The sequence below is a fragment of the Ascaphus truei genome, chromosome 3 (genome assembly GCF_040206685.1).
Source record: "Ascaphus truei isolate aAscTru1 chromosome 3, aAscTru1.hap1, whole genome shotgun sequence".
In the NCBI taxonomy this organism is placed as follows: domain Eukaryota; kingdom Metazoa; phylum Chordata; class Amphibia; order Anura; family Ascaphidae; genus Ascaphus; species Ascaphus truei.
The window spans coordinates 139,557,762-139,585,390 of record NC_134485.1 but is presented as its reverse complement, the minus strand read 5'-3'; the positions used below and the strand labels follow the sequence as shown (position 1 = coordinate 139,585,390).

At 43.9% G+C, this 27,629-nt stretch overlaps 1 long non-coding RNA gene across 1 annotated transcript; it reads left to right on the top strand.

Annotated features, from left to right (window-relative positions):
* Positions 1–4,627: 4,627 nt before the first annotated feature.
* On the top strand, positions 4,628–24,264 carry LOC142490973 (uncharacterized). The gene is made up of 3 exons (XR_012800191.1): positions 4,628–4,816; positions 7,413–7,475; positions 24,177–24,264. It is a non-coding gene; the product is annotated as an uncharacterized LOC142490973 (long non-coding RNA).
* Positions 24,265–27,629: the final 3,365 nt, after the last annotated feature.

The following is a 27,629-nucleotide window of genomic DNA, read 5'->3' as shown; positions in this document are numbered from 1 at the left end:
CAGGAAGAAGGATTTTGAAAAAAAATGTTTTTTTTTTTTTGTTTTTTTTTTAAACAAGCATATAACCGCGTGCGCTGCGCGGCCATGAGGCTGAGTCGCCAGGAGGCCAAATCTTGTTGGCCCTGGCGACCGTATTTGTCGAGCACTGTATATATACACACACACACACACACACACAGAAAGAAAGAAGCGCCAGTTCCGTAAATATAAAGTATTGCGTAGAGTTTATTCAAAAAAACAGAGTGGTCAAAAGGACCAATGTTCAACTGGTGTGATTAAAAAGCAATCAATGTCAGATAGTAGCATGGTGCAACAATAGGCAAGTGACATATAAGGGGATGGTAAGGCGAGGGAGCAGGAGATTGTAAGGGAGGAAAACAACCAGTTGGAATATCAGTTGATTCATTAGCGTCGTGACGCAGTGATGCAGCAATGCAGTGATGCGATTACGCTCAGGGGATAGAGGCAGCCGTTTAAACCACGCATTCGGTGCCAAAGCGAGGTCTGACACGCAGGAAGTTTTTCACCTCCAAGTGAGGTTTGACACACAGGAGATCAGTTTAAGCCATAGGAGGAAAGTATTCTCACTAACATCAGGATACACCAGCCCAATCAGACCGCACGTCAAGGTATTTAGCTCCGTGCTCTACCAGGTCTGCCAACAGTACACCGACTTTACATTTGAGAAGGGACATTCTCTAGTTGGTGACTATTGTTTTATACTGGGTTCTTATTGGCTATATCGATTGCTATTGAATGAACTGATATTCCAACTGGTTGTTTTCCTCCCTTACAATCTCCTGCTCCCTCGCCTTACCATCCCCTTATATGTCACTTGCCTATTGCTGCACTCTGATATTGTTTGCTTTTTAATCACACCAGTTGAACATTGGTCCTTTTGACCACTCTGGTCTTTTGAATAAACTCTACGCATTACTTTATATTTACGGAACTGGCGCTTCTTTTTTTATGTTTTATGTTATTATCACTGTGGTCAGGCTTGACCATATAGAAGCTTTGCCTCCTCCATACAGACTGTCCCTGTGCCTTAATTACCTATCTATCCCACATTATTCACGTATTACATTATTATAATTACCTTCTTTATAATTCATTCTTAGCACACTTTTTGCACATTACATCATTTATAATTAACGTACTAGCGCTACTATTTGTTTTTGTATGTATGTATGTATATATATATATATATATATATATATATATATTATATATATATATATAAAAGAAGTAGCCATCCCTAACAAGAGAGGACTAAGGACAGCACTCAAATATATATGGCAACAAAAAAACCTGTATTCAGATGGTACAGCACAAACAAGACCAACGTTTCGGTCCTTGTAGGACCTTCCTCAGGGTAGAGCTGGAGAACAATGGCCAGTGGATACCTTCTATACCTAAATCACACCTAGTGAAAGCAATCAGTCTAACTAATTGTTAGATCTGATCTGACCATGATCTGTCCCGTCGTGTCTGGAGTCGCATAACAGCCGTCATAGGATCAGCTGTACAGATGGGAGCATCAGAGAGTGCGCACGCACTTGCCGCTGGTGGCCACTTGGTGTGCCAGGAGATCACATCCTATGTTGTCTTTACAACGCTCTGCGGGAGTCATGGCGCCATGGGGCTAAGAAAGAAACTCCATAGCATCATTTAGAGTGCATGCGCGGCCAGACAGATCAAAACAAAGGATGAAGGAGCATCCCGCGTTGCCAAGCGATGCCATATTCTCCTCACACACCACCGCTATCAGCGAAGTATGCAAACATCTGACAGCAGGCAGCAACCATCTCTGGCAGTGTTACAGCGCTCTCAAGGAGAGCAATGGGACAAGCCTCCATGGTTAGACTAGAATTTAGAGAAGTGGGGAACAAACGTGAATGAGGGGAATAGGGAATAAAAGCAGGAATTTCATGTAGTCACGGGCTAGTAGATTAAAAACAGCATGTAGACAAAGGGCCGGCAAACAAATATTAAGACTATAAATGCCATCTGTAACCATCAGAATGATGTTGTATGTTGATATTGCAAAAAGTGACTATATATATATATACTGTATATACATACAGTGCTCGATAAACCCGGTCGCCCACTCGCCAGACGCAAACAGAAATTGGCCGGTGGCCAGTTACTTTTCCCTTGCTCTGAAAAAAAAAATCCCCTGCTCTGCAAAAAAAAAAACATCTAGCTGATTGGTCAATAGGGCGTGACGCGGAATGGAGCCCTTCCTTCTCTGCAGGGGTAAGTAATGGGAGTTCTGCTGCTGCTGCTTAATCGGAGTTCTGATGCTGCTGCTCGTGCGGTCCACCGTCTCCTGCCCCCGGTCCTCATGGCTGACTGCCGCCCGGTGAAGGAGGTGGTACTGGGGGTGTTCCCCCCTTCTCTCCTCGGTCCCCGCTTTCTCCCGATCTCCTCGGCTGCCCGTGTGGGGTGGGAGATGGTAACAGGTGTGTTCCCCCCTTACTCCCTGGTCCCCGCTTCCCCCCGATCCCCATGCGGGGTGGGAGATAGTAGTGGGGGTGTTTCCCCCTTACTCCCCGGTCCCCGCTTCCCCCCAATCCCTGCGCAGGGCGGGAGATGGTAGCGGGGGTGTTACCCCCTTACCCCCGGGTCTCCGCTTCCCCCCGGTCCCTGTGGCTGCCCGCGCGCGCCAGGAGATGGGCGCAGTGGGGGGAGCGGGGCAGTGGTGGTGGTGATCGGTCGTGCGGCCTTTCCTCTCTTCCTCCCCCACGTCCCGTGTGAGACTGTGTGTGTGTGTGTATGAGAAAGAGAGTGTGTGTGTATGAGAGAGAGAGTGTGTGCGCATGGAAGAGTGTGTGTGTGTGCGCATGGGAGAGTGTGTGTCTGTGAGCATTGGAGATTGTGTGTGTGCGTGTGCGTGTAGGACACCAGAAGTGTCACCCCCACTCAATCACCCCGTCAGTCACCCCACCACCCAATCACATCACCCCATCAGTCACCCCACCACCCAATCACATCACCCCATCAGTCACCCCACCCCCCCACCCTGTCAGTAACCCCACCCCGTCAGTCACCTCACCCAATCCCCGCCCACCCAATCACCCCATAACCCCACCCAATCACCCCATCACCCCGCAACCCCACCCAATCACCCCATCACCCCGTCACCACACCCAATCACCCCGTCACCCCACCCAATCACCTAATCACCACGTCACGCCGCCCAATCCCCCCGTCACCCCGCCCAATCACCCCGCCTAATCACCCTCTCTCTCTCACCCTCTCTCTCACCATCTCTCCATCTCTCTGTCTCTCTCTCTCACCCACACTCTCTGTCTGTCTCTCACCCACACTCTCTGTCTGTCTCTCACCCACACTCTCTGTCTGTCTCTCACCCACACTCTCTGTCCGTCTCTCATCCATACTCTCTGTCTGTCTCACACTCTGGATATCTTATTTTACCCTATATTTATATCTTAACTGCCCTATACTTCACCGAAATAACCTACAGTATACTGCATTTTCCAGATCTGACTCAAGCTTCACACGGGAGACAACGGAATCTACCCTAACCTAGAAGACAGATAGGGAACAGCTCCCCTCCAATGTACAGTATAACATTGCGGGAATGAGGGTACCTGGACATTGAGGGACTGCGGATCAGGTAAGATCCCAGGCGTGATTGCTGCTTTAGAACTTATGTCAAAAACGAATGTTGTTCTTACTAGGAATTTATTAAATGTATTTATATATTTAATTTTAAAGCGGGGTTGGGGGCGGGACTAGGTGGCGAGTATATATATACACAAAACACAAATAGAATACTGCATCAAAACAAACCAATACTAATTAAATAATGCCTAAACCAACATAGAGTGTCCCCTGTAAAATAAAGGAGACCTTTGTCTGCGGTGCTAGAGGGATGAAAGATAAATCTGAACCACAAAAAAGAAAAAAAAACCCTCACATGAAGCACTCAGACATGTTGTACCAAATATGAAAATACATTTATTAGATCATTGAAATCAAAAACTTAACATAAAACATATCACACATACACATGAACAAACCGGAAAATCACTAAAAAAAAAAAAAAAAGCCTGCCTACTGTACTCCCCAATTTAAATAAAGGACAAATGAACAGGACTGACTAAGTACAAACCCTGAAAATGCACAGGGAAACCCATCTGTATAAAATAAACCACACAGGGGACAAAGTACCCTGGGTGATTACAACCGACCGGTTATGAGGAGGGGAAAAGAAAAACAAAGTGAAACCCAGACTACACTGCATATAGATGGCTCAAAATTGAACCAAACCGAGATGAATTATTAGAAGGCACCCTAAAATATGTAAAGTAACCATTCATCCATGTACCCATGCATACATCCCAAAACATCAAAAAGACATAGATGTATTAACAGTCTCTGCTACCTAGATACATCAAGGCTGCAAACATTGCCTGCATGGTGAAAATAACACCTTTACCCAGAATGAATAATAAATAAAGTGGCAATGCTGAAGTACTCAAAGATCAAGACCTTAGTACACCTATACACTGAGTAAACATACACAGCTCTTCAAGGGAATTTGCGGTGCGTGAATTCAGGAACCTTCTTAGGGTAACTCTCAACCTGAGTTCAGGAGTCCAAGGGTCAAAAGCACAGTCCTGATGATAACATCATAAATCCATGGGGGAGCAGTAGTGCGGCATCAGAATCAACCCACTGATGCGTTTCGGCCCGACAGCCTTCTTCCCCGAGTGTTTAAAGTTGCTAGTTAGCAGCAGCTGTTTTTAAAAGGGAGCTCCCTTCCATGACGTCAGCTTCACACCAAGTAAGTTGTTCAATCAACACATGGGTCACGTAATTGCGCATGCTCATAGAGAGGGCACACTTTAACATTGGTTTGGTGCACAGCTGAAAGAGATGGCTGTTACTCCCGCAGTGCTCCTAATAGAAGCGCCGCATCCCTTCTTCTTCCTGTCATGTGCAATCCCATACTACACAGACTCTATCAGACTGCATTTATATCACTCTTGACAAACGAAGCAATGTCCTGGAGGGCAGTCACCCGAACATCAAGTATAGCAAAAAGGCACCTCATACTCAGAGCATACCATCATAAATATAGCAAATGCTCGTAAGACAATTATTATGATGAGTGGGGCAGGCGAAATCCTCCTCATAACAGGCAGACATAGACACCTCCAGAAATATCATGATCCAAATTTAAATCCAGATGTTCCATTGATTCATAGTCATAAAGACTAATCCCATTCTATTAAAAGCTTATATCTAGAGTAATGACCAAAAAGAAAAAGAGAGGTTAAAAAATCCTCAAAATACACAGAAAGAGGACACAATACAGGAAAGGGATGTGTAACTGTAGAGGCCTGAAAATGAATAAAAATAAGTAATAAAAAATAGCCGTCAACCTAAACATTTTGATCCATGATTAATAAATTGTTTATATATGTATTTCATTATTTAGCCATGTGTTATTTTTGGTTTGAGTGCTTGTTTTGGGACTTTCTGTCTTTTGTGTGCGTGTATCTATCTATCTATCTATCTATCTATCTATCTATCTATCTATATATATATATATATATATATATATATATATATATATATATATATATATTGCACCGACACACTTTATTCGAGCAAATACCCGGTATGTACCTGGCAGATACCTGGAATGCGCCACTCCTCACCTCTGACAAGCCCCGTTGCGTTTGCCTTCCCAGCCTGGGTTCATGCCTGGCTGATGGGCGGCTGATCTGTTAAATGATAATGATTAGGATTTAATAGGCTGCAATGCTTCGCGTGTCTACCAGATGGCATAAATTCATGAATTGTAATGCAGTATATATATATATACTGTGCAGTATTGCAGCCAGCGGGAATAAAATGCTTCAATCCCTGCTTGGAAAATAACTCAATGCACTCGGGCAGAAAACAGTCACAAACCTCAATACACCCGGGTATACCCGAATTCGTGGGACTAGCCAAGCTCGAATAAAGTGTGTCGCCAGTGTATAAAAAAGAAAAAAACAAGAAAACAACAGGCGCAATCATGGTGTAGTATATCAGAAAAAATTATATGGGACTGGAAAGGTAAAAATATGCGCACTCACAAACGTGACAGGAACATAAGCATGGATGAGTATAACTCAATCGTCAGTGGTGACAGGAATAGCAGGGTACTGTCTTGGGGCTCCACAATGTGCTGCAGGTGTCAGTAGCTGCGTAGCCTCTGTGTACCAAGTGCTTCCTCACTTCAATCTCGCGAGAGTTATGACGTCAGTGGGAGTTCTTAGTTACGGGAGTACTTGGGCAGTCTCTTGTCTCCTCTCCCCGCATACGCTGGATACAATGTGTACATGCAAATTGCTCTGGATAAAGCCCGATAACAGCAAGCTTGTGAAAGTGCACAAATGTACATAAAATACAATTGTGTTAGTTTAAATGATCCGAAACACACACTACGCGTTTTGTCCTTAAGACTTCGTCAGGGGGTATAAAAAACAAAAAGCTGCAGACATATTTTATACAAATAGTGACCAATCAAAGCTATACATTGCTAATTGTATAATTAGTGACATGGGAGTGAATTCTAATTAACTCATTTCACTGCTGAAAAAGAACAACTACATCAAGATAATATGTAATGGTTATTATGAATACAAACAATATATTCAATAAAATGGAGATCAGTTGATACAAGTGTAGCTATGTATATAAGAAAAAGGATTGAAATGCGCAAAAGATTTATAATGTTATAGTCTTTAATTTACACAAACCTCCCCTCTCTCAATGACAAAAGAACTAAGAACTACAGACCGAATGCAATGCCGACATTACGAAGAAGATTGTGGGGCCTATGCAGAAAGGTCCGAAAAATTGCATTCGCCAGGGTTTCAATTCGCCAGGTTTTTGGCGTGTTAACCTCGCTGTATGCAGGAAGGGCCGAATCCCTGGCGAATGAATGCGCCACCACCATTTGATAAAATGGCTAGTAACCGGTGGCGAGACGGCTGCCTGGCGAGAAACTGCCGAGAAGCCATCCCCTGGTGAGATATGCCTGCAGCAGAGAGAGATTCGCTGCTCTTTCTGCGCAAACATCGGCACATTATAAATTATTTAAAATACAATTGTATTGTATTGTTTTATTGTATTATTTTATTGTGGGTACTGGGGGGGGGGGGTGTTCCCCAACAGTATGTGGGTAGGCCTCCCTTGTGGGTAGTGGGTGAGGTTGGGTAGGCCTCACGGGGTAGGGGGTTAGTGTGGGAGAGTATGTAGGCATCCCGAGTGGTGGGTAAGGGTGGGTTAACCCCTTAAAGACTATAGCGGTTAATAACCGCTATGGTGATTAAGGGGTTAGGGGACTTACTTTGGATGTTTTCATTCTTGTGTCTGTTTTGCAGCAGTGGAGGGGACATGGGCAGGATGAAGAGGAGGATGGCCTTCATCGTGGCAGCCAGACATGGGTGAGTACTATATGTATTTAATGTATTTATTGCTGTTTATGTATTTAAAATGGGCACATTCACTATTATCCCTTTGTGGATAATAGTAATTGTGGCCATAACAGTACTGTATGTGTTAGGGGGTGGGGGGGGGTAATTCTTTCAAAGTATGTATGTGTTTATTCATTAATTTGGGGGGGGCACATAATTGGTACTGCAGGCCTGCGGGTAACACCCGAGGGCCCCCGCTGGCCTATAGTATCAGTGATGTGCATATATGTGTATGTTAGGGGTTATAGGGGTTGTTGTTATATATATATATATATATATATATATATATATATATATATATATATATATATATATATATTCATGTATTTATTTATTTATTTAGATTTATTTATTTATTGTGGGGCTGCTGTGTGTGATTTCTTTTTATTGTGGGTAGCGGGGGTGGGTGAAGGGGGTATTAGCCACAACGGTGGTTGTTTAGGGCTTGCGGGGGGTAGCGGGAGGGGTTAACCCCTTCATGACCCTAGCGGTATTAAACCTCATCAATAAGAAGTCTCCGTCGCCAGCAACATCCTTGTCTTGCCCACAAAAAACATAGCCAATACAAAGCCAAATACATTGCAATTACATTCAGATATCAATTAACCCCTTAAACACCTTATCGGATAATAAACGCAAAGGTAATTAAGGGGTTAAGCCACACTGGCCCGAAACCCACCCTTCACCCATGAATTTGAACATTGGCTTCATCATGCAAATATATATATATATATATATATTCATGTATTTATTTATTTATTTAGATTTATTTATTTATTGTGGGGCTGCTGTGTGTGATTTCTTTTTATTGTGGATAGCGGGGGTGGGTGAAGGGGGTATTAGCCCCAACGGTGGTTGTTTAAAGCTTGCGGGGGGGTAGCGGGAGGGGTTAACCCCTTCATGACCCTAGCGGTATTAACTGCTACAATCGTGAAGGGGTTAAGTGCACCCACAACCCCCCCGCAAGCCCTAAACTCAAAACACTGGCCAAATACCCCCTTCACCCACACCCGCTACCCACAATAAAGCTGCCACGGTGGGTTAACCCCTTCATTGCCTTAGCGGTTAGCCGCTAATGTAATGAAGTTGGCTGTACATGCATTTTTCCTGCCTCGGATGCATGCCGGGGGCCTTCGGTGCCGATATTCCTGGGTATCAGCTCTGGAGCCAGCCAGCATCAATCCGAGCCAGGAAAAGGGCCTGATTTTTTTTTTATGTCACCTATCGCCGCTCAGCTCCAGTTTTTTGCCAACTTTTGTTGGCGGAGCGATTTGGAGAAAATCTCTCCATTTAATTGGCGCAATCAGCGGCGAGATGCTGATCGGGGCTACTTGAATACGGCGGGTTTTAAAACTGGCGAGATATTGCTTCTCGCCACCCGCACGGCGAGTTTTTTTTCCAAGAAAGAAAAACTGGCGGATTTTCCTCATCTCGCCAGTTTTTCGCCAGTTACTAAATTGCTATAGGCATATTTGGCAAAACCCTGGCGAGATTCGGCTTCTCTCAGCTCTCTGCATAGGAGCCAAAAACTGTAAATTTGTATTATTGATGATTATTTGAATTTTTCATTCTTCCATGATTATCCAGATAAAATTAAAAAAATATTCTTTAAATTCATGAGAATCATTGAAACACCCCCACCCCGAAAATAAACATGGTTCACAATATGGTTTATTTAAATCAGTCCTTCAAAAAGGGATGCCTGTTTTTTTTTTTTACTTTTTTTTAACTTGAAATTTAAATTCCAATGAGACATGCACGCATGCGCCTAAATGTGATGACGCGCATATGCGTTTCAACAAAGTTCCATGAGACATACACGCATGCGCCTAAATGTGATGGCACGCATATGCGTTTCAACAAGGTTCCAACCCTCTAGAGTGAGGAGCAGGCTCGTGGTTCGTGTGTCCTATTAACTAAGGACTGTCTGGTTTGCATTACTCCTGATTTGCCTCCTCTCTTTGCTCTTCTCTGGTGTTCTCAGTTGTTGCTAGTTCACTAATACATTGTAGCTGTTTGCATGTAGTTTGTCCCTGAATATATCTATACAAAAGTTAAACTGTGGATTTATTTTGCCAATTAGTTTAGGGATATTGTATGTGTATTTAATTAGAATATTACTTAGAATTTGTGGACGGTCTTCTATTGTTTTTACTTAGGGTCAGTTCTGTTGTTGTGGGTTCTGGGGCTAGGGAAGTACCCTCTTGTCCCCTTGGGACTGAGGGGAACGGGTTTTTCTTAAATTTTTCAGCAGAGCCTTCTTGATTTTATTCCCTTCATAATTTACATTGTGAGTCCCCCCGCTGTACATATCAAAACTGATGTGGTGTTTAAAGGTAGACAGGGCATATTTCTGGGCTACACCACCAATTCCGATCTTCTATTTGTCCCAGACTTGCAGGGGCAGGTCGCTCAAGATGATGTCTTGAAGCGTTACAATGGGAGCGGGTTTGCTTCTGGCAGTGGGCGAGGGTAGGTGGTCTGGGAGGATGCTTTCCTCCTGTCGTGGCCTTATCAGGGTTGGCATCTCTTGTTGTGACCTTATCAGGGTTGTCATCTCTTGTTGTGGCCTTATCGGGGTTGTCATCCCTTGTTGTGGCCTTATCGGGGTTGACATCTCTTGTTGTGGCCTTATCGGGGTTGTCATCTCTTGTTGTGGCCTTATCGGGGTTGTCATCTCACCCTCTTCAATGGCACACAGGTACACGAATTCTGCAGATGGAGGGGTTGAGCGTGGGGGGGGGGGCAAATCCTGCTCCTGCGTCAGACATACAGGTGCAGGGACTCCAAGCAAAGAATAGATCCCTGCGATGTTCCATTCCATCCATACGCCTATCCACATTCAACATGGTCTCCAAAAGAAGATGGGTGCAGGAGCAAGTGAGCGGGGGGTTCCCAGGAGAGCAGCGTCGTGGATGGGTGCTGGAAAAGGAGACCTGGGGGTTCCCAGGAGAGCAGCATCGTGAATGGTGCCCGCGACCGTCGACGCGACGGGACGGGTGATGTCAACCGTCGCCGTCGCCGCTATCGAAAGTTATATTTCTCTTTGTGGCTGTGTCACGGGCTGCCGGGCATTTGATTTGTTCAGAGGCTATCACATGAGGTGATAGCCCTTGAAAAATCAAATATTCCCGGCTTCCAAAATCCGCAACGCGATGTGGCTCCGTCGCATTGCCGCCGTCGCGCTTACTATAAGCGCATGCGGCGGCAATGTATTTGTTTTTGGTCGGCGGCGTGTCGCCATCGCTCGACTGGCAGCACAGCTTAGGTTTGCAAAGTTGCATCTGAACAAACCACAAGACTTCTGGAACAATGTCCTTTGGACAGACAAGACCAAAGTGGAGATGTTTGGCCATAATGCACAGCTCCACGTTGGCAAAAACCAAACACAGCATATCAGCACAAACACCTCATACCAACTGTCAAGCACAGTGGTGGAGAGGTGATAATTTGGGCTTGTTTTGCAGCCACAGGACCTTGGAACCTTGCAGTCATTGAGTCGACCCTGAACTCCTCTGTATACCAAAGTATTCTAGAGTCAAATGTGAGGCCATTTGTCTGACAGCAAAAGCTTGGCCGAAATTGGGTCATGCAACAGGACAATGCACACCAGCAAATCTACAACAGAATGGCTGAAAAAGAAAAGAATCAAGGTGTTGCAATGGCCCAGTCAAAGTCCAGACCTCAATCCGATTGAAATGCTGTGGCGGGACCTTAAAAAAGCTGTGCATAAATAAATGCCCGCAAACCTCAATGAACTGAAGCAACGTTGTAAAGAAGAGTGGGTCAAAATGCCTCCACAACGATGTGAGAGACTGATAAAGTAATACAGAAAATGATTACTTCAAGATATTGCTGCTAAAGGTGGATCTATAATCTATTGAATCATAAGGTGTATTTAGTTTTTCACACATGTTTTCTCCATTTTGGCTTTATTTTTGTTAAATAAATCATGACACAGTGTAATATGTCATGTGTTGTTGTTCATCTGAGGTTGTATTTACCTAATTTTAAGACCTGCTAAGGAACAGATGATTGTTATTATGTCCTGGAATGTAAAACCATAGAATTCAAAGAGGGTGTACTTTTTTTGTTCACATGACTGTATATATGTGTGTGTGTAGGTGTGTTTGTGTGTTCTTCAGTATTAGGTGATACCTTTTTTATTTGCACTAACAATTTATGTCATAGGACAAGCTTTCGAGAGTTCTCCTCTCTTCCTCAGGTCGGTAATAATGATTAACACAGGAATCTATGGCTAAAAAAGTGTTTGGAAGAGCAGGGAGAATATATATATATATATATTTTTAACCCTGTCTGCTCCCCCCTCGCCCCCCAGTCGCAGATAGGGTCTATCATGGGAAATTCTATGCTGGTTACTAGGAGTTGTGTGGTGCATACCTACTGATAAATAGTAGCGCTGAGTCTCCGGCATGATGTTAGGGGATAGCAACAGGACAGGCTTCTGGGTCATAACTTGACTCGTACTCATGGTGACAGCCCCTCCATCTCTTGCAGTCTCCAGGATAAGGGGAGAAATCCCTGCTAGAGCATCTCTTTCTCCTTCTTCCCAATAGATTTCAATCTCAGGACAGAAGTATATTAAACAGTATTTATTTATTCACTATGCACACAGCACAGCAATCCACCACCAGCTCTTAGGCCTACACCCTCAGAATGTCCCTGAACCTACACTCCCAACCAGCGGGCACCAGGAGCAGTCCTAGCTTTTCCCTTACTCTCTGGTAGAGTAAGGGGAACAGTCTCCCACCGCTCCCCTAAGGGAGGGCACACAGTATGCAGAGCCCTGCACACTGCTCAAGGGTAGACCTTTCCTCTCTCATGGTAGAGGCAGACTTGCTAAATTCAGGAAGTGCAGCCCTTTAAGTACAGATCCAGTAGGAACCAGCCCCTTGCCCCTGATTGGACACCAGACCTGATTACTCTACCTGCTCTGTGACTCACTGGGCTGCAGAGAGGTGGGGAAAACCCATGATCACTCCTGGCAACCCTGCCCTTACCAGGTATTACTGCCAAGAGGAGGGCAGACATATTAGCCCAAACCAGACAGATATATATAAATATAAATAAATATATATATATATATAGATATAGATATATATCTATATATATATATATATATATATATACAGTGTTCGACAAACCTATACATTTGCTCGCCCCGGGCGAGTGGATTTAACCCCCGGGCGAGTAAATATTGGCCCAAGCAGCACACGTTTGGTACTAGGTGGCGAGTAGATTTTTTTGTGTGGCGAGTAGATTTTTTGGTGATTTGTCAACCACTGTAAATATATATATAGATATATGTAAACACAGAAAAAGAAAAAGAAACCTCACAAAAAGCACTCAGACTGATATAGCAAAATAATAATACATTTATAAAATCAAAATATAAAGAAAAACAAAAAATAGCTAACTTAAACCCTAACTACTGGACTCAAAAGATATATATGATTGGACTGAAAAATAAATGAATGGGACTAGCTCATATAACACAGATATAAGGAGAAAATAAAAAAAGGGAATATAGACAAAACCTCAATAAATGAAACCACTATGGGTACCAAGTACAACAACGCGTTTCACCTTAGAAGAATCCTGAGGGGGCGAAACGCGTTGTGGTATTTATCTGCTGCTGGCCCCTGACTGCTGGCCTCTTCTGGACCTTATCTTCTGTTTGGGACTTTCTTCATATTCTGGTGATTCCCTCTGGCTGGGGTGACCACCATCCAGGTCTCTTAACTGCATTGAACTCAGGCCACTTGTACTATACAGGAGATGAGTATACTGTTTACTCTGGGTTCTTTTACATGCTATTACAATTGACCAGTTATTGCACTGGTCTCAAGCATCTGACCAGTTTCCTGTATATGTTCTTAATCTAGGGCTGTGTTTGGGTCACTGAATTATCTTTATGGTCTTTTGTATGGGCTATATTTATAGGTCTATGCATTAGGTGTTTTCATCCCAGTGCCCCACACATGAGTTTAGCATGCTCAGTGATATTCTCTATGTTATGTTTATATCTTTCCTGGTGGTTTTTCACCATATACTTTTCTCTGGAGTTTAGGGCATTTGCCTGTATTGTTTACTGATATCATCTCCTCATTATATGACCGGCCGGTTGTAAATCACTATGGGTACTTGGTCCCCATAGTGGTTTCATTTATTGAGGTTTTGTCTATATTCCCCTTTTTTTATTTTCTCCTTATATCTGTGTTATATGAGCTAGTCCCATTAATTTATTTTTCTGTCCAATCATATATATCTTTTGAGTCCAGTAGTTAGGGTTTCAGTTAGCTATTTTTTGTTTTTCTTTATATTTTGATTCAATAAATGTATTATTATTTTGCTATATCAGTCTGAGTGCTTTTTGTGAGGTTTCTTTTTTTTTTTTTCTGTGTTTACATATCTCTTCTATTCCTCCAGCACCGCCAGCAGATGTTTTTCTGTTATTTGCAGTCATTCTCTGTTTTGGTTTAGACAGCGTTTACATATATATTGTTTTGTTTTGATGTGGTATTCATCTTTGTGTGTCATATATATATATATATATATATATATATATATATATATATATACTGTATTCCTTTTAGTGTGTATGATGCATTTATTGCCATTGTGTGCAACAGTGTTATCTCTGTTTATATAGTGTTTGAGCATAGATCTGGCGTGTGTATTTGGTTGTTATCATGCGTGGTATATGTGTATGGTATGTTTGTTTATTGTACACTTGCATGGGTAAGGAGCTTGCCTAATGTATGGTTTGTACTCTACATATGTGTAAGTTACATGTAGTTTACCTATGTATGTGTGTGGGCAGCTTCTGGGAGGCCAGTCCCTCCTTCTTCTACGTATATAATCTCCCAGCAAGGTCCCTGTATTTCACTATTCACTTTACTTGCAGACATGTGAGTATCTTCACTGGTACAGTATATACCAGTTTTTAACTGCACTAGGTAATATAAGCATACTGTAGCTTGGATATATTAACCCCGTCTGGGTTTATTTCACATAACATTAGTATGCATTTTGCGTAGGGACCTGGTATGGAGACTTACCTTGACGTGGTTAGCAGGCTTGGCATTATTTGGTCAAAGGATTTAAACCAAAATTTTCTTTTATCTTATAGATTTTTACAATATATATATATATATATATATATATATATATATATATATATATCCCACATTTATTGCTATCCCAAAAGGAGAAGCGCAAGGATTCACTTTCTGTTTTCACATTTGTATGGCCAATCCCTTCACCAGCTGCATGCTCCTTACATGGAGAAGCACGGCGATTTATATATTTGGGTTACATTTTATGGTGTGTGGGCTGCCTAGTTCCTGGGCCAGTTGGGTGGGTTTGCTCCACTGGGCTAAAATTTGCCAGACAAACCCTTACTATATTTATCGTTTCATGATAGAAAATGTAGAATTATAGAAAAATTTGTAACTGTTGAAATAATGTACACATCTATATATATAAAACTGAAAATCTTGGTTGTGAGTGAGTATCTGTAGACAATTTGATTGGTCCGTCGGTCCGCCCGCCCTCCCACTGCTCTCATTGGCCGGTGTGTCTGCCACCCCCGTGTGTCCCGCCCCCCCATGGATCTCATTGGACGTGCTCTAGCCCACTGTTACATTCGCACACCACACCGCATGCCCGCAGCCTCACACACTCCATGCCTTTGAGTCCGCTCCCCCTTCCCCGGCGCTCTCCCTTCCCCGGCGCAATCCCTTCACCAGCGCTTTCCCTTCCCCGGCGCTCTCCCTTCCCTGGCGCTTTCCCTCCCACAGACCGCTCCCACTTCCCCCCCCCCCCTCCCCAGAGCACGCTCTCTCCAGCTCTCACCCCCCAGAGGCCACTCCCCCAGCTCCCCATCCCCGAGAGCGCTCGTCCGGCTCTCTCCGCCTCTCCCTTCACCGGCTCCTACCTGCAGCATGGGAGGACGTGAAAGCCATGTTCAACGATGGGACGGCTATCCGGGAGATGTACGGCCCGGCAGGGCACAGCATTTCCTCACTGGAGCATCTCAGCAATACGTCGATTTACTGCTCCGCCTCGCCTGGGGGACCGGGCACCGCCTAGGAGCCCGAGGTGGAGGAGGAGGGCGCCCAGTACCCGGAGGAAGAGGAGGAGAGCGGCCCAGGAGGCGGCGGGAAGGTGGAGCTGTGGCCGAGCTCCTCTGTGTCATCCCCAGGGTCAGACCGGGAACTGGCGGAGTGCAGGAGGGAGGAGAGCCCCAGAGGCAGATTGAGGAGGAGCGTGGCTGGGTGCGAGGTGAGGGAACTCAGGGGGAGGGATCTTTCATGCGTCCCTGCCTTTCACGCAACCCCCCCGGCCCTGCCTTTCACCCCCCCCGCCCTGCCTTTCACCCCCCAGCCCTGCCTTTCACCCCCCTGATCCTGCCAATCACCCCCCCCCCCCCGGCCCTGCCTTTCACCCACCCCTCCCTGCCTTTCACCCACCCCTCCCTGCCTTTCACTCTCCCTTTCTGCCTTTCACCCCCCTCCCTGCTTTCACCCCCCCTCCCTGCCTTTTGCGCCCCCCCATCCCTGCCTTTCACCCCCCCCCCTGTCCCTGCCTTTTGCACCCCCCCCGTTCCTGTCTTTTGCCCCCCCGTCCCTGCCTTTCAGCCCCCGTCCCTGCCTTTCACCCCCCTACCCTTGCCTTTCACCCCCCCGTCCCTGCCTTTTGCCCCCGTCCCTGCCTTTCACCCACCCCCTGGCCCTGCCTTTCGATCCCCCCCCGACCCTGCCTTTCGATCCCCCCCCGACCCTGCCTTTCGCCCCCCCGTCCCTGCCTTTTTCCCCCTACCGTCCCTGCCTTTTGCCCCCTCCCGTCCCTGCCTTTCGGCCCCTCCTGTCCCTGCCTTTCGCCCCCCCCCGTTCCTGCCTTTTGCCCCCCCGTCCCTGCCTTTCACCCCCCATCCATGCCTTTTGCCCCCTACCCCTGCCTTTCACCCCCCAGACCCTGCCTTTTGCCCACCCCCGTCCCTGCCTTTCACCCACCCCCTGGCCCTGCCTTTCACTTCCCTCTGGCCCTGCCTTTCGATCCGACCCTGCCTTTCGCCCCCCCTGTCCCTGCCTTTCACCCACCCGTCCCTGCCTTTCACCCCCCGTCCCTGCCTTTCACCCCCCCGTTCCTTCCTTTCACCCCCCCTCCCTGCCTTTCACCCCCCCGTCCCTTCCTTTCACCCCCCCGTCCCTGCCTTTCACCCCCCCTGCCTTTCACCCCCCCGTCCCTGCCTTTCATCCCCCCACCCCCAATCTTCACCCCCTCGCCCCTGCAATTCCGGGCAACGCCGGGTATATCAGCTAGTATGTATATATTTATATCTATATTTATTTTTGACAATGGTGCTATGCATTCAATCAATGCATTAACTTTCAGAACAGAACAGTATGGATTGAAAATAGAAATTTTAGCTTTCTACATACACTGGCGACACACTTTATTCGAGCTCGGCTAGTCCCACGAATTCGGGTATACCCGGGTGTATTGAGGTTTGTGACTGTTTTCTGCCCGAGTGCATTGGGTTATTTTCCAGGCAGGGATTGAAGCATTTTATTCCCGCTGGCTGCAATACTGCACAGTATATATATATATATATATATATACTGCATTACAATTCATGAATTTATGCCATCTGGTAGACACGCGAAGCATTGCAGCCTATTAAATCCTAATCATTATCATTTAACAGATTAGCCGCCCGTCAGCCAGGCATGAACCCTGGCTGGGAAGGCAAACGCAACGGGGCTTGTCAGAGGTGAGGAGCGGTGCATTCCAGGTATCTGCCAGGTACATACTGGGTATTTGCTCGAATAAAGTGTGTCGGTGCAGTAGTGCCTTCTCTTTCCTCCTGGCATCATCCAACAGTTTCTCACAATTGATCGTGACACTTTAGTCCGCTTGTCATTATATTGGCTACAAGTTTGTGCTACTGTACAAAGACCTAGCCAAGCTAATCCTTATTTACTGCTATGTCTGTCATTGGCATGTCTGGATTTACTCTAAATCTTTAGTCTTTTAGTCCATCCAGCACTGAAATGAAATGAAGGAGAGGCATGCATTGGCAGGTGATGTTTGGTTGCAGGCTATGCTGTTCCCATCTGGCATATACAATATCTATGCTTCCTGGTCATTCCTCAAATATTCTTATTCTAATCCCATCACAGCTGGATAGAAATACTATATAGAAAAATCCTCAGAGTGTTTGTGTCTGCTTAGAATTCTGTTTGCAGGTGGAATTAGCCAACATACACAAATAAAAGGAAAAAAAAAAAAAGAAATGCAGTGGGAAAAAAAAAAAAGATTTCTAATTTGCAGCAAACTGAACCAGACAAGCAAGAATAATAGAAAGCCATGCGCAAAAGAAAAAAAAAATCATGTTTTTTTTTTACTGAGAACATTGGGACTCAGGACTATACAGTATACACTAAGCCATGCTATTCCTTAAAACACATTCTAGCAGTAGAAGATACTGTATCCAAATGCCCATTCAGATTACTTCTGGCGCCAGGCGATATGTTATGGTAATAGTACCCCAATGGCAGCTCCCCTTACTTGACCACTCTTTGATGTGCTAAACAGTACTGTAGGTGTCACTAAAGCAGTTTTCTTATGACCATTAGAAACAATGACCATAAGAAAGTAGTAAGGGAAGAAATTTAATGTAACAGTTAGATATAATCCTATAATGTGGCGGTCATGGTTATCAGGTTACAGTAAATGGAGCTAAGTGACAGTACAAATATATAAATATATATATAGTGTATATATATATATTAATACATTTAATATGTCTATGGTGAAAACATGTTTGGATGTTTTTACAATTTATATCTAATGTCTTTTGGAGATAACTGTTTGCCAGTCCTCTAAACCACTGGTAAAATAAATAGTATTTTCTGTTTTGTTCTTTTTTTTCAAGATAATTATGGACCATCATTGGTCAAATAGATAAACATACAGTAAGTGGCTGATGTGCTAGAATTCAGCAAAATATTTCTAAAAAAAGTTAATCACGTTGATATGTTAACACACACACACACACATATATATAGGCAGGGTTGCAGACTTGTTTAAGACATGCAAATGAGCACACAGTAATATTTCCATTTGCTATATGCTTTACTGTGGAGGGTTTTCGTCACCTTTTTTACCCACCATAACTTAACTATGTGTGGTGAAACCTATTCCAAGCTTCATTTTGCAAAGTATTTAAATGACGTTTAAAGTAATATACAGATTTTTAAAAGGGACATTTATAAGTTGTTTACGTGAGTTGTTTTGGGCACTTTAGGTGGGACAGACACTTTAAACGTACAATCCAGGGTTTTTTGGTAAGGGAAACTTCACCAACTATTATTCTTTATACAGAACATTTTTTTTAAAATTATTTAAAAAGTACTAAATAGGTTTTGAATAAAAAGTTGCGCAATTTAGCACCACCTATCAATTCACTACATTCAGTGGTAACAGCATACATACAGTAGGTTAAAATCCTTACATACATTCCCTATTCACACAACTGTCTCACAACCTGTGAAGGCAAAGTGTGGTCATATTGAGTGACAAAGGGGGCTATGCACTAAGCTCAATGGCTTTGTGTTCTGATGTTCCAAAAAAGCAGGTTCGTTAAAAAGTGAGGCCGGGGACGCGATTCACTAAGGCCTTGAACCCATTTTTTAACGTACCTGCTCAAAATATCTCAAAATAGCCACAGCGTACGTGTTGCTTTTTTTCCCTTTACGAACGCTAGCTGATAGAAAAAAAAACCGCATGTAACATTTGCATGGAGATTCTGTATCTCCATGCAAGACTGTTAAAGGCGATCTTACACTAAATAAATACATTTTAATTATAGTGTACATGAGCAGGGGGTCTCAGGACCTGAACCGCATTGGTTTCAGGTCCGAGGACTCCCTACTTCAGGAGATACAGGCCCCTTTATGGGGTTGCCGGTATCCCCTGCACTTTCAAGCTCCCGCATCACGTGACCGGGACATATAAATTCTGCAGGGGATACCGGCACCCCATAAATAGGCCTGTATCTCCTGAAGTAGGGGGTCCCCGAGGCTGAAACCAATGCGGTTCAGCTCAGGAGACCCCCTGCACATCTACACTAGTATTAAAACACACATAACAATAAATAATAATTCATTACCGTAGCGGCTAACCGCTATGGTAATGAAGCTGCTTTAATGTATTTTTAATAATAGTGTGCGGGAGCAGGGGGTCCCCTGAACCGCATTGATTTCTGCCTCAGAGACCCCCTGCTTCCCGAGTTACAGGCCCCGGTATGGGGCATCGGAGGCCAATGTCGCCACCATCTTTATAGCGTCCAAGATGCAACGTGGGCTTTATAAAGATGGCGGCGACACTGGCACCGATGCCCCAAACCGGGGCCTGTAACTCGGGAAGCAGGGGGTCCTTGAGGCAGAAATCAATGCGGTTCAGCTCAGGGGACCCCCTGCTCCCGCACACTATTATTAAAAATACATTAATGCAGCTTCATTACCTTAACGGCTATCCGCTAAGGCAATGAAGGGGTTAAGGCACATAAGCATGTTTATTGGGGACAATTGCCCCCAATAAACATAGCAATATACAACACACATCCCCCCCCGCCCCCTAACACATATAGCCCTGAACGTACTGTAATGGTCAAAAAAACTATTATCCACATATGTATAATAATGCATTTGCCCATTTTAAATACATATAAATTACAATAAATACAGTCAATATATATTACACTTACCTTTTACAGGCACCCACGATGAAGGTCGTCTTCAACCTCATCTTCATCCTGCCCATGCCCCCTCCGATGCTGCAACGCTAAGGTTGCATTGCTTAGTGCATCCCGCTTAAGGGCAGGATTTAACACAAACAGGGTAACGAACGAGCAAAGTTGGACTTAGAAAAAAATCCTGAAAAAAGTCAGTTTTAGAGTGCAAAGTGCCTGTTTGCGTTGCTTAGTGCATCGTGTTCAGTGCAACATCACGTTCTAAGAGCACTTTGCGCTCTAAAAGTGACTTAACGGAGCTTAGTGCATGACCCCCATAATCTCCTGCTTCTCAAATTCCATACACTCAAAAAGGCTAAAAGAATTAAAAAATAGGCATTATTGGGGCAGCTATCCAAGCTATTAACACGAATTCTTAGATTTCTGTGGAGAATCACTTCACCGCAGTTTCAATCAAACTTTTCAAAAGATCGGAAAAAAACATTGAAAAATAAGACCAAACTTTTGGCGCCAACATTTCTAACGAAATGGCCCAAATTGTTACATTTCGCTCTTTTAAAGTTTCAAAATAGTATCCCTGTGACTTTTACATTGATTTTTTTAAAAAGTTTAATCGAATTTCAAAAGTGAAAGTAAATGGAATGAATTGAACATACAATGCTCATTTACACTTGAGCGTAAGTTTTGCAAAGCTTGCAAATGTGCGAAAAGTTTGCACATCTCTATTCAGTCATGCTCCAATCAAAACGCTTTTGAATTGGGCTAAATTTTATCCAGTCTACTTCTGTGTATCAAGAGTATACCTAAGGCTAATTTCATAATATTGTACAGCAGTGATGTGAAGCTTACAGTAAGTTAACTGTGCAATCTCAATTATTTGAGATTTTTATCAGTAAAGGAGACCTCCAAAAGTTTTATTCTTCAAACAAAGCTTACTTGTTAAGAGATTCATTTTTTTAAATGTGATGATCCTGAGAAAAACATATGTAGTGGAATTCATATATTAGTGTAATAGGGTATGTCCCATAATACCTCTCTTTCCCCCATAATGCATACTGCACCGACACACTTTATTCGAGCAAATACCCAGTATGTACCTGGCAGATACCTGGAATGCGCCGCTCCTCACCTCTGACAAGCCCCGTTGCGTTTGCCTTCCCAGCCTGGGTTCATGCCTGGCTGACGGGCGGCTGATCTGTTAAATGATAATGATTAGGATTTAATAGGCTGAAATGCTTCTCGTGTCTACCAGATGGCATAAATTCATGAATTGTAATGCAGTATGTATATATATATACTGTGCAGTATTGCAGCCAGCGGGAATAAAATGCTTCAATCCATGCTTGGAAAATACCTCAATGCACTCGGGCAGAAAACAGTCACAAACCTCAATACACCCGGGTATACCCGAATTCGTGGGACTAGCCGAGCTCGAATAAAGTGTGTCGCCAGTGTATGCTATGTAAGCCCTTAGTACGTTCAGGGTAGTAACAGGTTAATCTATGGGCCAGTGATCCCCTTTATGCTTCACCTGTGAAGGAAGTAAAGTGGTGACTCATGGCCTGTGTAAGCCTATCAGGGATAGGTACAGTTCATGAGCCCGCCCCTTCAAGAGACTTCCGTGGGAGTATCAAATTTAGGAGTCTTTCTCTGAAGCTGAAGGAGAGTGCATGGGCTGTGAGTCTCTCCCATTGCGCGGATGAGCTGGCCACCCCAGGCTTATAGTGGAAAAGTACCTGGGTGCTATCTCAATTATGAGTGTTGGAAAAAAATGTATAAAGATGTTTTACAACCTTATTGGGGATTGTTTTCCCCTTGGCTTCGTGATGCTCTCCTGTGACTCTGACCCCAACAGGATCTATCCAGGACCCTTGATAATAGTTGGAACACAGAAAAGAAAAGGGGGAGCACAGGTTGAGGGATAATAGAGGATGCTGATAATCTCTACCAGGTATCCAATTGGGTGTATCAATACCCAAATGGATTATCTGGACTGTGATGAAATGGGGGATGATAAGTATAGTGGTATATAAAGTCACTTACACGGCCTTGTGCAAGTGCTAATGCATCAAGGTATCTTTAGTTCTTCCTTCTTCCCTCTGGCATGGATCCCCTAATGTCCAACTAGCGATCGTCCTTCTTTGGTCTACACGTGTCTACCTTGTTCTTGCTTCTGTTTTCTCCTGCTTTGAATCGAGATGTTCCTCTCACAGAGAAGGGAATAAGTTAGATCAAAAACAGATACAAGTATAGGTACTGTATAATGGCGGCAAAATAAACAAAGGGTGGGGAAGAGGAAATCAAAAAGCAGAATTAACTTCAAACACTCACACGGACCAGTGTGAGTGTGGTCCTAAAATGGTATCTTTTCTTCCCTCTCAGTGTTGGCGTTTCTGGTTTCAGGAGTAGAAATCTAGATGCCCAGGTTCCTCTCATAAGGCGTCAGCAGGACAACCAAATAATATAGGAAGCCAATTGATGGCAGTCTGGAGTGGCCTTAGGTGGAGGGGGTGGGTGGTTCAGCAAATATAAATAAATAATAAAATGATACTCACACGGGCTAGTGTGAGCAGACCCTCATAGAGGTATCTTTATCTTCTCTTACAGATCCATCATATACTTCAGTAGTCTCTCTGTTGCACAGTGCTAAAGCCGAGCTTGAGTGTCTCCTCCGTGTGGTTGTGTGAATGAAAGTGTTAGTCCACACATAAGCTGCGTTCAGACAATTCAATTTTTTAAAAACAGACTAAAGCATGGAAATAAAAATGGCACTTTCATAAAAATGAAGTAAGGACATAAAAAAAGCAGCCAGTCTTTCCGGTGATCGTCCGAGACTCGATTTGTGTAGCTCTCTGCATCCGCGTCCGGGTGCAGTGCTACAGCTCTGTTGTCTGGTTCTTAGACGGTGGCTGTAATAGTCCAAAAAGCTTGTACAGTTGAGCAACGTGTTTCGCCCTTTCTTGGGCTTCCTCAGGCTCAGTAGATGGTAAAAATTGTGTCATTCTGTAGGTCCAAGGATGACGGATGGTGCAACAAATTTGGACCTCAGACGAGGCCGTTGGGATTTTTACCCAGGGGAGAGTGTAACAGGGTATGTCTCCTAATACCTCTCTTTCCCCCATAATGCATCGGTTATGTAAGCCCTTAGTACGTTCAGGGCAGTAACAGATTAATCTATGGACCAGTGACCCCCCTTATGCTTCACTTGTAAGTGAAGGAAGTAAGGTGGTGATTCATGGCCTGTGTAAGCCTATCAGGGATAGGTACAGTTCATGAGCCCGCCCCTTCCAGAGACTTCTAAGTGGGAGTATCAAATTTAGGAGTTTTTTTTCTGAAGCTGAAGGAGAGTGCATGGGCTGTGAGTATCTCCCATTGCGCGGATGAGCTGGCCACCCCAGGCTTATACAGTGGCGACCAACTTTATTCTAACTCGGCTAGCTCCGCGAATGTCAGAATATCCCGGTGATGTGCGGGTTTGTGTCTTTTTCGCCCGGAGTGTATTGCGTTATTTTCGCGGCTGTGATTTAAGCATTTTATTCCCACTGGCTGCAATACCGTGTAAAAATGCATGGGGGCATTTGCGAGCTGTTGTCTTTGAAGTCTAATACAGTACCTTCGCGGTTCAACCTACAGTACACAGTCTGTGCGTGCGCGCACAGTAATAGTAAAATTGCATATTTAATTTATTTTAAAGTACAGTACTGTACTGTACATGCTCGGACCCTGTTGGGGTGAAGTGAGGGGGTTCCTAACATCTGGGGGGAAATGAATTTTAATTCTATGGTGAGACTTGTCTTGTTGCCGTATTATTTTGGTGGGGCTGGCAGGGTACTTCTTTAGGGGGCTGACCATTACTGTACATTAAAACTTTTCTTTTTGTTTTTCCTCAGAAAAGAAAACGGCTAATGGGGGATTTCGATGGATAATATTGTACTGTATGCTGATGTTTTCCGGCCATACAGTATACTGTGTAATAAACCCGAATAAATAAAACTATGCATTTATTCTACATGTTCAGTATCGTGTCATTATGTGTCTTCTACAGTATACTGTACAGTGGTATACAGTGCCTAACATCTATGTGCAAAAATAATTTTATTTCTAGGTGCCCTAGAACAGAAGTTCCCACGCCAATTGCCCGTGAACATGACCCGCGAATATAATGTAAAATAACCCGTTCTGTGGGTCTGAGTGGGTTGAAATTTGCCTGGTCCTCATGCAGGAGGACCCTTGCCATAGTGGCAAAATATCAGCCTTGAACGACCCCCGGAACCGGAGATACCAAAAGACAGTTTAAAAGCACATTACCAAAGTGGCTTTTTTTCTGCCATGCAAGTCAATGGCAGAAACCTGAACTTTAACATCACCCTGACTCCGTTCTGTTACCATGAGAGGGTCGCAATTTGCCATGCAATCCTGCCGCAACTAGGACTACATGGTGACCGAATCTGAGCCCTCTAGGTCGAACAGAAACGGAGTTGTGGGTTCCAGGTTTCTGCTCATTCTGACTTAGCCGGTTCAAAGCTTTCTCCGCCATTACGCTCAATGGTAGGACCCTCCTCGCCGGTGTGACACTTTCTCGCCGCCATTACTGCTCGGACCCTGTTGGGGTCAAGTGAGGGGGTTCCTAACATCTAGGGGCAAAATGAATTTTATTTCTAGGTGCCCTTGAACAGAAGTTCCCATGCCAATTGACCTAGTTCCTACGCCAATTGCGTGACCAGGCAGTAAAAAAACAGTGCAGCAAGCCTCTACATTTGTTACACTGTCAAAGGAGCAAATGGAAACAATGTGAGGCAATTCAACATGTTCTTTTATTGGTGTAGTCAGTACAAAAACATTTATTTACAAATACTGTACAATGTTGAAACATTTAAAGTGCACAGCAATTCTAACCATCAACACACAATAATACATTCTGCAGCCTTAATTAAATTCTTCTGCCACAAAACATTTTTGGTGCATGGGGCAAAGGGAGTTAAAGTGACTTGCTTTTTATGTACTGTATTTGGGGGTTGTCTTTTGGGGTTTATTCATCAAATTATTATGATGAACTGCCTTTTGAAATTACAGTGCTGTTAACTATTTCAGCCACACACCTCCAGAGTTTTTAATCCCTCCCTAGCCAAGCGTCAATCGGCTGAGTCACCCTATCCTACCAATGCCCTCTCCTCTCTCCACTGGGTCGTTAACCTTCTGCATATTGCCATTGTGTTCTTAATCCGCCCATAGCCGAGCTACAAACACTCAGTATGCCTGCGTCTAATCACACCATCCCCCTCCCCCAACCCTTCGAGGCCTGTTGTTTGATACTGATACTGTATTTCATCAGGGTGTGAAAATACAGTACATTCTTTAATATCTTTAAAAATATATATATAAATATATAAATATAATTTACAAAACATTCTTATTCATTGGTGCACTGTAGGGGTGGCTGTCAATGATTATGATTTGCAGGAAAGTGAATAAATATTTATTTTATTTTATCAGGAACCAAAAAATACAAATATAAAAATAATCAGGAATAATACATAATGCAGTCTTTATTAAGTTCTTTTGGCAGCTTGAAATTGGATAACCATTTGGAAAACCTTTGTAAAACATGGGGAAACATGAGTAATGCACATTTATAATAATATTATTTAATACTATATATAGTACAGTGCAATGTAGGTAGGTGCAACGCACAGCAAAAACGGTGATAGCAGGTCTGGCAAAAATATTTCTTTATTATGAGGACATAAAAACAGAAGGTTGCAGCCTTCTGTTTTTATGTCCTCATAATAAAGAAATATTTTTGCCAGACCTGCTATCACCGTTTTTGCTGTGCGTTGCACCTACCTACATTGCATTGGATTTCTCCCTATTGGCAACAGCACGCAGACTGAGAGGACCGCTGGTGACACATTCGTGAGTACTTACCTGGGGCCAGCCCAATGAGGTTAGGGGGGGTGTTTTTGGCATCTACCCCTGCCTTCAGGGCCACTGGAGCCCCCTTTTCTAGGTTTGAATAGCATTATGTCCCAGAAGTGTTCATCTCACTTTATAACCTGATGGGTTTTTCATGCTGAGCACCACATTACCGTACTGTATATACAGTACAGTACTGTAATGTACTGTATAATATACTGTATATACTATATACTGTATAGTAAAATTATTTTTTCTTTAGTCTTTATCTTTTCCTCACTCTATCTGCTGTACAGTAGTTCATTGAAAGAGGAGAGGTTTTGTGTACATCATTGCTGCTGTTTATATACTTTACTTTTGACTGTACAAGCAGATTTGACTGGACACAACGCCCCCATCTCCCCCTAGGCCACCCTTTTTCCTGGAACGACAAGAAAACCAAAAATTAGTGCAGTTACTGTACTGTACTGTACTGTATGTGCATACTGTACTGTATTATGGCAGAACTACTGTAGGTGGCTGGTGCAGCTTTCTCTGGAAAGAAAAAAATGGAGCAGTTAGTAGGTGGTTACTGTAGTACTGTCAAACTAGTCTACTGTATACTGTACTGGAACTACTGTATACTCTGACTACTGTTAAATTCTATGTACTGTAACCTGATGGCTGGTGCTGCTCTCTCTGTAAAGAAAAAACTAACTACTGTATACTCTTACTATCTGGAAAGAAAAATCTGTGCCATACTTACCTGTAACATACTGTACTTACAATACTAAAGCACAGTACTACTTTCCTGATGCTTGTCCATTACGCGCGATGACAATGGGCAACACAGTGGCAATATGGTATATATATTTATTGCAGCGTTCCACGGTGAGTACATCGTTCCAAAAACTCATTATGCCTTTCAACAACTCGTCCTTTTTAGAGGGTTTCGCCACTTTCCGGATATGGTCCTTCAGCTGATGCCAGACCATTTCGATCGGATTGAAGTCTGGCGACCAGTCATTGGAAAGAAAGGACAATTGGTTTAAGAGCTAAAAACAGTGGGGAACAAAAATGGGACACGGTCTACTGCACTTACTCCGCTGGCGTCTTCACCCAGTTGATGCGGCGCTGAAGGATATGCGCCGTTGACGCGGTGTGCGTGGGATCGTTGTCCTGGTAGAAGCGGTGACCATTGGGGAAGTAGCGTGTGATGTATTGCACTATCTCGGGCACAATGTTGTCTTGGAAGAAAGCTTTATTCATGATTCCTATAGCAAGAAAAGAAAAGTGCTCAAAAAACTGCACAATAGTACAGTACAGTGCATATGGTAAGGCAACACTAGTCAAGTACAGTGCATTAGGCGACATTATATTTTATACATTTTACCTTCAAAGATGACAATGCATCCCGGTCCACGCCTAGAGATGGCACCCCACACATGCAG